General features: G+C 35.6%; 1 pseudogene; it reads right to left on the minus strand.

The window, feature by feature from the left end:
• Positions 1-9626: 9626 nt before the first annotated feature.
• LOC150041180 (CCR4-NOT transcription complex subunit 7 pseudogene) lies at positions 9627-10600 on the minus strand (annotated as a pseudogene).
• Between the last annotated feature and the right edge of the window lie 948 nt (positions 10601-11548).

Here is an 11548-nt window from a genome sequence, read left to right on the forward strand (position 1 = left end):
TACCACATCTTGTTGATCCACTCATCAACTGAGGGACAGCTGGGTTGGTTCCATATCTTTGCTATGATAAATAGTGCTGCAATGAACATCATTGTGCTAGTGGATTTAGTATGTCCTTGTTTCTGGACGGTTGGGTAAATGCCAAGAAGTGGAATTGTTGGGTCTTAGGGGATCTCTATGTTTAGTCTTTTGAGGAACTGCCATACTGCTTTCCATAGTGGTTGAAGGAGTTTGCACTCCCACCAACAGTGTAGTAGTGATCCTTCCTGGCCACATTCCCTCCAACATCTGTTGTTATTAGTTTTCTTGATCCTGGCCATTCTAACTGGAGTGAAGTGGAATCTTAGAGTTGTTTTGATTTGCATTTCTTTTATGACCAGAGATGTTAAGCATTTGTTCATGTGTCTATAGGCCATTTTTATTTCTTCTTTAGGGAAGACCATCTTTAAGTCTTTGGCCCATCTTTTAATGGGATGGTTGTTACTTTGGACATTAGTTTTAGAGTGATTCAATTTTTTGAACTGTTGATATGTTTTAGATATGAGGCCTTTGTCCGTTGTATGGTTAGTGAAGATTGTCTCCCATTCTATAGTCTTCCTAATTAAGTTACTAGCTATGTCCTTTGCCATAGAAAAGCTCTGCAGTTTAATGCAGTCCCACTTATCCAGCCTTTCTCTGATTTGTTGTGTTTCTTAGTCCTTGTTGAGAAAGTTTCGACCTGTGCCGAGGAGGCCTAGTGAATCTCCTATTCCTTCTTGTAAAGTTTTCAGTGTTTCAGCTTTTACCTCCAGGTCTTTGATCCATTTAGAGTTAATTCCAGTGCAAGATGACAAAGAAGGATCCAACTTTAGTTTTCTGCAGTTGCTTAACCAGTTCTGCCAGCACAACTTGTTGAAGAGGCTATCTTTCTTCCATTCTATTTTTTGGCTCCCTTGTCAAAGATTAGGTGGCCATAGGTCTGTGGTTTAATATCTGGGTCTTCAGTTCTATTACATTTGTCTTCAGGCCTGCTCTTGTGCCAGTACCAAGCTGTTTTGATAATTATAGCTCTGTAATAGAGTCTAAAGTTTGTATTGTAATTCCTCCTGTGCTGTTCTTTCTGCTAAGAAGTATTTTTGCTATACAGGGTGTTTTATTATTCCATATGAAATTTTGGATTGCCTCTTCTATTTCTTTAAAGAATGACATTGGGATATTGAAAGGTATATGTAAGGCTTCTCTGGTAGTATCTTTGTGCCTGCTAGCTTTTGTTTTGATGTTAGGGATCTAGATGTTTCCTGATGGTTTAATCCACTTATAACTTTTCAGTCATACAGGAAGCCTTGAGTCTATCCACACAGTGAAAAAATTCTCAGGAATAACGTATGCTTACATCGTATGCTTTCTTGCCTTTTCAGTGGCATTTAGGGAGTGAATCTTAACTATAGAGGAGTATATGTGGCTGAACTTTTTGTTCCAGAACTAGGTGTGGGGTTCAACTGAATGTTTACATGAAAAATTTCTTCTCATGCTGGGCAGGTTTATTTAACAACTCTCAAGAAAGGAATGAGTTTTTCCCTTTAGCTTACCTCCCTATTGCTATTTTATTATATAGAAACCTGTGCAAGGCTGGCTGACATGTATCCAGCCTTCCATTTGGACACTTTGTTAGTAAAGCGGCCCATGTATGTAGCTTGTGCCAGAAGTAAAGAAATTAAGAAAGGACAGGGTGTAGATGGTTCTATATCTGAGTATTTCTTGGAGAGATATTGTGCAGTATTATTCAAATTTCACTAGCTATATATCTGTCCTTCTGCAGTCATCCTTCGCTAGCCTTTACAAACTGCTGATTGCAGCCATATACCTTGAAATATACTTTTGGTTGGTGGTGACAGAGATCTGTCAGCAATCTTTCATTTGGACCATCACATCTGATTACATTATTTTTTTATTTGGATCCAGCTTTTTTCCTTTTAATATTATTTATATTATCAGAAATTCTACTAGGCTACCATGCATTTCTCATTTTCTTTATACAATGTAATGTACGATGTAAAAGATAAAACTAAATAAAAAAAGCAAACCTTCATTAAGCAGAACCTGATGGTCTGAAAGCATCAGTTAATCACAATTTTTGTACAAAAACCCATGTCACAAGGAAATAAGCCAACAATGCAAATTTTATAAAGCACATATAAACTACAGATGTGAGACTAAAGGATCTTTTATTGCTTTCTTTCCCTGTAGTGCCTTAAAAAAGACACTTAGGAAATAGTATAGTATCAGAGCTTAAACATGTAACAGAGTGACAATTATAAGTGGAAGGAGAGAGCAGCAGTTATTAGGAAAATAAACTAAAACTTATTACATTTATTCAGTTAAGGAAATGAAGCTACAGACCAACTAGAAATAATTCTGTGAATGTCATGAATAAATTCTGTGTCTGTGGATGTTTCCTTCCTGTTTTACTGATGTGCTGTTGAGAAAGGAGCTCTGCATCTGGTGTCACATAAATCACTCTATATAATAATAGGGGAGAGATTGTAAATATGTCTTTCCTATTGTTAATGTGATTCCAAAGAGCAAAAATCAGGATATGTCTTTAAATAACTTCTAAACTTAATATGCAGAGGGTCCTCAATATATGTCAAATAATGACTTCATATAGTTTATTTGTATTTCTTTCATATTCTATATGTTTATTCTTTGTAAACATTTGAGACCTTTCCTGTTTTGAATGTGAATTTATGACCATTGTATTATAAGGAAAAATACAGTAGAAAACCTTTTATACAATGCAAATTAAAGCATTATATAGAGTCATAACACAATGAAAATCTTAAATAAATCAGAAAATCACACTTACAACCCCTTTTTGTTATTCTTGGAGTTTACATTAAAGTTAGGTGTGTTAAAATATAAACATTTTACACTAATAGGGTTTAGATTTATTAACATTTTAAACAGTACGTATTGCTGGCCTTTATAATAGATTCCAAGTATTCAAGTATGAAGAACAAAAACTGAATTAGAATTAAACAAGAATATTATACATTAATACTGAATATAACTTGAGTTGCTAGTAATTGAGAGCTCAAGATTCATACTCAAATATTTATTCAAAAATTTGCATTCACTTTTATTCTTAAGTAATGAGAAAACATTTTTGAATATCTACCATATACTAGATACAGTACCTACTTCAGAAATCCAAAATGTTTTATAAGCATTCACTAACAAGTTTCAAGCAAATGAATGACAAAGCAGAAGAGTATTTGGACCTGATATCTGTACCCAAGATTGATGTTTTCACTTGTAATAGTGTAACTGATTTTTTTCCTTTATGCTATATTACAGCATGTCAGGAAACTACTGACACCAATTTGTCCCACTGAAAAGACTCTGAAAGTGATTAAGGATGCTTGTATTGCACATATTAGTAGGATAAAAATGAATTTATCATGGCAAAAGTTGTAGTGAGATTACAGTGGCACAAGTCCAGGGACTGGGTTTAAAATAATTAAAAACTTGAATTATTTTTAACTTACATTAACTACTATAAGTCTTTGTAAACACCAGTTTTTCATCTTGTTTAATTTTCATAAAAATGATTTATCATGATAGCTTCTGCATCTATTTATGATTTTTAAATAAAGTGCTAACCTGAACACCTCCACACTTAGCAAAAGGCAAAATGCCAAACAATCTGTAAAGTCACATGAAATACTGGTTATTAGTGACATAGGTCACATGATAACCAAAAGGCAAAAATTTAAGCAAAGACAGATAGGTTAAATGAGAGTTTAGAAATAAAGACTTTTTTAAATAGAATAGGTGTCACTAGGAGCTATGCCCACTGGATAGTATTAAACTATAACTTTTAAATTAAAAAAAAAGAAGTATTAGGACTGATTAAAAAAAAGCTTGCTAATGTAGTATGGAGAATTCAGGTGTAAGGAGATTTTGTACTACTTGTCAACTCTTCTACACTGATCCCCCTGGGTACTCACTAGAACTAGGAGAATAGGAAATATCCTAAGAAATTTCCCTCATGACAGATAAAAATACAAGACAGCATTTCTTGTGGGAGAAAGGCAATGTTCCATTTCTTATGTGCTAATCTTTTCTATTAAATAGAGTCTTAAGCAAACAGAAAATATAGGAAATACTTTTAAACTAAAAATACTGGCAAATATCTATTAGTTAAAAATCTACTAGGTTAAGTTCATCAATGTAATAAATATGTCACATTAATACAATATGTTTAAGCATGGAGGAAATTGAAAGATACATCATTGCAGGTTTTTCTCTCCTCAGTTTTCTTTTGTAAGCCTAAAACTACTCAAATATATGAAATTATTGATTTTTAAAAAATAAAAAATGTCATAATTTTAAAGAATTTATGACAGGCCCTACACATGACATATGTTACATAGATGGAAAGATTTTATGGGCACTAAGAGAAAAAAACAGGAAAATAATAATACAGGATCTCTACATATGATATCCAAAATATCTTTTGTTTGATGTCAGTCCCAGGGCTTGAACTTTGTGTCTAGGTACTATCCCTGAGCTGCTTTGCTCAAGGTTAGCATTCTACCACTTAAGTCACAGCTCCACTTCTGGCTTTTTTGATAGTTAATTGGAGACAAGAGACTCACAGAATTTCCTGCCTTATCTGGCTTCAAACCATGATCCATGCATTTTGCATTTTTTGACAGTTACTAGACAGAGTTTTGTTTTTTTACATAATCTCTCTAATGTACAAGACAGAATTGGCTATGAAGTTTTGTGAATATCATTTCAATTATGCTTTGGTTTGGGATACTAATTTCTCCTTGTTTGCTTTTTAAATAAATCTGTTCAGAGTGCTATGTAGTGGGCCAATTTAATTCACAACATGATATGACTTTGTTACACACAATTAGGCCACAAATAACCAATGCACAGGACTCTACATTCAAGGAATTCCTAAATAAATATCTGAAATCTCCCCCAATTTTGAGTTAAATATGGCTTGAACTCAGGTCCTGAGCACTGTCCTTGGGCTTTCTACCATTTGAACCACAGCACCACCTCTGGATTTTTATATGTATGTGGTACTGAGGAATCAAGCCAGGGACAAAAGGGCTTAAAGGACGAGAGCAACATAGTATTTACAAAGTAAACATTCAAACACTCCTGTGTTCTGCTCAGTCTTTAACAGTAAGTATCTAAGTTCTGCTTTCTAAGCCCAGTGAGTAGGTACAATCACCTCCTGATATCCTGAGTTGGCAGCCTTGCATTCAAAGCAATGCGGATGGTTTCTTGCTAAAACGGGGAACAGATCTCTGACACTGAGAAGGTAACCTTGACCCTTCCATTATCTGTGTGCCTTGGGCTTATGGTTAGTGTGTGATGATTTCTAAAACAAAAAAGACAAAACAAGACCAAAAACAATATACTCTGTTGAAGAATGAATGCTAATAAATTTTACTAAATGAGTATACTGAGGATTCTCCAATCATGTTGTTGCTCAAATTCACATTTTGAGAAATCACTAAAATGTAAACAACAGAGATTATGACATCCTATATTTCCCTTAGAAATGTACAGAGAATAGGAGATACATTAGGTCTCCTTGGCACAGGTCAAAACTTCCTTAATAAGGACCAAGAAACACAACAAATCAGAGAAAGTCTGGATAAGTGGGACCCCATTGAACTACAGAGCTTCTGAATGGCAAAGGACAGAGCTAGCAAATTAATTAGAATACCTACAGAGTGGGAGATCTTCACTAACCATACAACAGACAAAGGCCTAATATCTAAAATATATCAACAGCTCTCAAAATTGAACCACTCCAAAACTAATGTCCAAAGAAACAATCATCTCATTAAAAGATGGGCCAAAGACTTAGAGTCTTTTCTGAAGAAGAAACAAAAATGGCCTATAGACACATGAAGAAATATTCAACATCTCTGGTCATAAAAGAAATGCAAATCAAAACAACTCTAAGATTCTATGTCACTCCATTTAGAATGGCCATGATCAAGAAATCTAATAACAACAGATCCTGGCGGGGATGTGGCCAGGAGGGATCACTACTACACTGTTGGTGGGAGTGCAAATTCATTCAACCACTATGGAAAGTAGTATGGCAGTTCCTCAAAAGACTAAACATAGAGCTCCCCTATGACCCAGCAATTCCATTACTTGGCATTTACTCACTCATCGAGAAACAAGGACATACTAATCCACTAGCACAATGATGTTCATTGCAGCACTATTTACTATAGCAAAGATATAGAACCAACCCAGATGCCCCTCAGTACATGTATGGATCTAGAAGATGTGGTATTTATACACAATAGAATTCTGCAGTCAGAAAGAACGGCATTGCCCTATTTGTAAGGAAATGGAAAGACTTAGAAAAAGTAACATTAATTGAAGTAAGCCAGACTCAAAGGATTATAGGCTCAAAGTTTTCCTTCATTTGTCATAATCAGTAGAAACCTTGGGCTCTCCTAGCAGAGATTTACAATAGAACAAAGCCTAGAATCATAAGTCCATATGGAATTATGCTAAATGAAAGGACCTCCAAGACATAGAAACAAAATCCATATAATGAGTGATGGTTGTCCTTAATTGTCAGCGTGTTTAGTCCTCCGTCCCTCCCGATATGCAGGAGGGATAGAGAGCACACACCCTGACCAGGATGAGCCAAGAAAGGAGAGGGCCGACTGACTTCCTGCACCCAGCCCTCCCACCCCAGAGGACAATCAGATATGTCAGGGAGACCCATCAAGGCAGGAACTCCTTTATTGAGGAAGTCCATTCAGCTAATATAGGATGCAGGAGCCTATTAGCACAAAGGTGGGCAGATCCCGGGGGAGGTACTCTCATTGAGGACCATTCAGCTAATGTAGGATACTCTCATTGAGGAAGTAGGATGCATGTGCTGTCAGAGAGGGCAGGAGGGCTCTATCCCAGAGGTGGCCTTAGAAACCACAGCCACGCCTTCCAACCGGGCAGCAGGCACCATCTCAGCCAGGTGCGGTCCCAAGCCATTTCCCTGATGCGACGTGCCCCACACTTAATGTATTATATTATCTCCCATGTCTTTTGCTTTCCCTTGGTTATCTCATATTGTTTCAGTATTTCGCCTTGTTATCTGTTATATTGTATATATGTGTATTAGGTTATTTGTAGGGGGGAAAACAAGGTGAGGGGCGGGGGTGTGGGGAGGAAAATGGGGACCAATACATTAGAAAGGGTATCAAAGTATGTGAAGTAATGCACCTTGTATCTGGTGAATATAATGTAACCCTTCTATTAATTACGATAAAAATATATGAAAAAAGAAATGTACAGAGATTCTAATTTCTTTGCACACTCACAAGTTTGTTTACTGCTTTTATAGTAAACAGGATAACGCAGTTACATCTTGTGGGTTTGGTTTATATTTTCCTAATGTTTGAACAAATTTTCTCTGGAATTATTTCTCATATGTAAATTTTCTCTCAAGAAATGTCTGTTCAAGGTCCTTATAATTTAATTGAATTTGTGATAACATTATTGTTGTTGAATTCTAACCCTTAATATGTTCAAGATAGTTTTCCTTATCAGATACATAAATTTCAAATGGCTTTCCCATACACTGGCTTGCTTTTCATTGGATTCATTTTTTACTTTTTTTTTGTCATTCCTGGGGCTTGAACTCAGGGCCTAGGCACTGTCCTTGTCAAGGCTAGAGCTCTACCAGTTGAGCCACAGCACCATTTCTGGCTTTTTTCTATGTATGTGGTAAGGAGGAATCAAATCTGGGTCTTCATGCATACTAGGCAAGCACTCCACCACTAGGCTAAACTCCCATCCCTCATTGTTTACTTTTTAAACAGAGGATTTTACTGTGTTTACTTTGGACTTAATATAGACTTGTTTTACGAAGGGGTTGTGGTATTTCCACACCTATGCAATGTATAATTTAACAGTATAACTTAAAACCTTAAAACATAATTGGCGAATCACTATAGTTTTTCATGTTTTCTTCATTTTTTTGTTTATGTTTAAGAAAACTTTTCTGAAGCCTTTATTTACAAAAGCTTTAAAAACAAATACCATCTGTTTTTACAAATAATGTTCTGTTTAAAAAGGACAACCCAATATAGCATTGTAATATCATGAATATAATAAAGATGTACAAGGGAAACAAACTAATCTTGCTAACATCTGGAGATTTGCTAATGCTACTAATGTTACTCATTGAAGTGTAGATAACATATTTTGACTTGTAGTCTATCACTTTGGGTAGACTTAATGATTACCAATAAGTCTCCCTGTACATGCTCTGAGCCTGGTCACATATTCTGCCTGGGTAAATATTTCACAGTCTCTTTTGTCAACATATATTAAATAGATTGTAGAGATATACACAAAAAGTAAACAAGCATTACACTCCTCAGATAACTATTAGCTATATATGTGCATATATATATACACATATATATATTGTATTTTGATGTTTTGCATAAAATCACTCCATTATTTTTGTAGCACAAATTTTGACTCTTAATTTGATAAATTTGATATAAGATATACCTAAAAACTTATCTTTGGACTTTAATGAAATTGATTTGTATAATCAACAAATGAAGAACATCATAAATACGGCTATAAACTAAAAAAAAAGATAATAAACGTAAGCATTTACAGAATAAAGAAACCAGATAAAGGGAAATTTATCATAAAATATCTGTAGCTTCAACATTATGAATGCCAGTTTCCTGGTAGACACTAAATACCCAATCACAAGGGCCTTTTCCTGAAGGGTATAAATCTGGTTTGAATGTTCTTCAGTCACAGAGCAGCCTACACATGCCAACTACAAATGACAGACATGAGATGTGCTTGGAAGAGTAAACACTACATACAGAAACAGTAATTCCTTGTCTATTGGCTGTTGGTAGTCTTGCTGAATCAACAGTTTGCACAATACAAGTGCTATATTCAGTAGGTCAAAAACAAGCAAATACTGTATAAAATTGGCTGATGGTCATTTTCTCAGCTAAGAGCAAGAAAAACTACAATTTCTGAGATAAAACAGAGGCTTGGAATAACTCTCTAAAGTGCAAAATTGATGGTCCATAATCTCAAATTCTTAAAAACTCCTGCACAATGGAAGGGAAAGACATGAAACAAGGAAATAAATTACAGGCGATACTAATTAATTTAGAACTGGATGGAGGGAAGCTCAAATAGGCAGTTTATCAAATTATTCAGTATGATGATTACCCCACTCGGTTACACATACTTGCTAACACATATATCAAATTAAGGCCAAATTTAACCTGAATGTACTTCTACTCATTAAGTTCTGAGATAGGATCAGTCATACTTAGCTCTGAAAGGCAGAAAATAAAATGTGCCACGAAAGGGGGAGAAAAGGTTTTGTATAATGCTCAAGGAATCCAACCAGAGATTTAAAAAAATATATACAAGCATATGTGTAGCTCAAATAAAATAAAAAATAAAAGGACTATTTCATACCATCACTGCTTGTTGGCTTCCTCTTCATATGCATTCCCTGAGCCATTCTGTACATAGGATGAACCAGAACCAAGGCCATACAAGTGACCTCAACATTTGGCATCATCAAGGAACATTTCTCACATTTCGAAAAAGGCCATTCTTAAGAAAGAAAGAAAGAAAGAAAGAAAGAAAGAAAGAAAGAAAGAAAGAAAAGAAAAGAAAAAGGCCATTCCTATAAGTAATGAATCAGATCCTGCCTGATGTTGTGGTCCTATCCTTTCCAGCAACTTCCTGTAATTCACTTTTGAGATTTTTGCAGCTCTTCATGAGGCATTTCACATTATAAATGACAGGAAAAAAACATCGAAGAATCTAAAAGGATTCAAGTTTTCTTCTGGCAATTTATAATTAGACAATATTTTGATTAAATAGCCAAAGTCATAACTGCTATGAAATGATAACCATTTGACCCCTTCACAGAGGACCACTCCTGAAGTCATAAGAAGTTCTGCAAAGTATTGAGTGTCAATTCCTTCTTTTACATGCTTTTTTTTGTCAGTTCTGGGCTTGAGCTCAGGGCCTGAACACCGTCCTTGGATTTTTCTCATGGCTACAGCTCTACCACTTGAGCCACAGCACCACTTCTGGCATCTTGCTACGTATGTCATACCAAGGAATCACACCTGGGTCTTCATGCATGCTAGGCAAGCACTCTACAATTAGGCCCAATTCCCGGCCCCTTCTACATGTTTTCTTTTTACTGGATACCTGATGTTGTTAGTAGCTCTATAGAATTCTGAGCATACAAATCCTCCGTCAAATTAAATTTAAAATCAAATTGCCAAGTTGAAGTTCCTGGAGGGTATGCTCCGTGTTCATTCATAAATGTCAGTCCTAGCTGAATTATCTTTAACAAGTCTATATTACACTGGAATAGTTGGTACTGACAGCATTCTACGGTAGATCTCGCAACCACACCTGGAAACTCAGTGTCCATAGCAACGTAATTATGTTTTCAGATAACTTGACAGATTTTCTTCATCTCTTCATCTAGGTTACAAGCCCAAACTTCACAAATTGTTTGGCTGTGATCTGCAGTTGCTGCTGGCATAGTGAGGGCTGAAGGAGTCTATATGCAAAGCATCAAAATGTTATACTTGATTGAAGACATACTTCATAAATATTTTATCATTTATTAATGAACTGTGTCTCTGAGTTCATGCTCTTCCATTTCCTTCTTGCCATAGAGACAGCAGCAGGCAGCAGCAGCATTCCTATATAATCCTCTCACCCTTTCAAGGGGAAAAGGGGGAGCCGGAGTTACACTGCCCTATGCAATGCCCTCATTTTTTTCATTTCATTCTATTTTCTTCATCTTTTTGAAATAAAATATTCTGTATTCACTAGAAAATATTACCCTTTTCCTTTCTACTAGTCACTGTCAACAATCAAACTACATGGGCTGGAAATGTGACTTAGTGGTAGGGGGCTTGCCTAGCATACATGAAGCCCTAGGTTCAATTGCTCAGTGCCATATTGACAGATAAAGCCAGAAGTGACTTTGTTGCTCTAGCCTCGAGCAAAAAGAAGTTCATGCACGTTTCCCAGTCCCTGAGTTCAAGCTTCAGGACTGTAAAAAGAAACAGTTTACTATTCAGGATCCTTTATGTTTCCAAGAAAATTTTAAGATAAACATTTCTATTTGACCAACAAAAATAATGCCATTGTGCTTTTGATTACTGGCTGTCATTGAAACTGAATAGTATTGTCAAGACATAAGAAGAGTTTCTTTTTATTTAAATAATTCATTTCCTTGGTCCTTCTCAAGGCTAGAACTCTACTACGTGAGTCACAGCACCACTTTTGGCTTTTTTTTTTCTAGGTAAGTGGTATCAAAGAATTGAACCTGGATCTTTGCACATGCTAGGCAATTACTCTACCAATAGGCTAAACTCCTTGTATGATCCTGGTTAATTTATATTATTTGATTAATTTTGAACTTATTATTATAAGTGGAATTATGTTGTTCCATTTACAGATTGTTGTTCAAATAAGAAAG

The sequence above is a fragment of the Megascapheus bottae genome, chromosome X (genome assembly GCF_031878675.1).
Source record: "Megascapheus bottae isolate mThoBot1 chromosome X, mThoBot2.hap1, whole genome shotgun sequence".
In the NCBI taxonomy this organism is placed as follows: domain Eukaryota; kingdom Metazoa; phylum Chordata; class Mammalia; order Rodentia; family Geomyidae; genus Megascapheus; species Megascapheus bottae.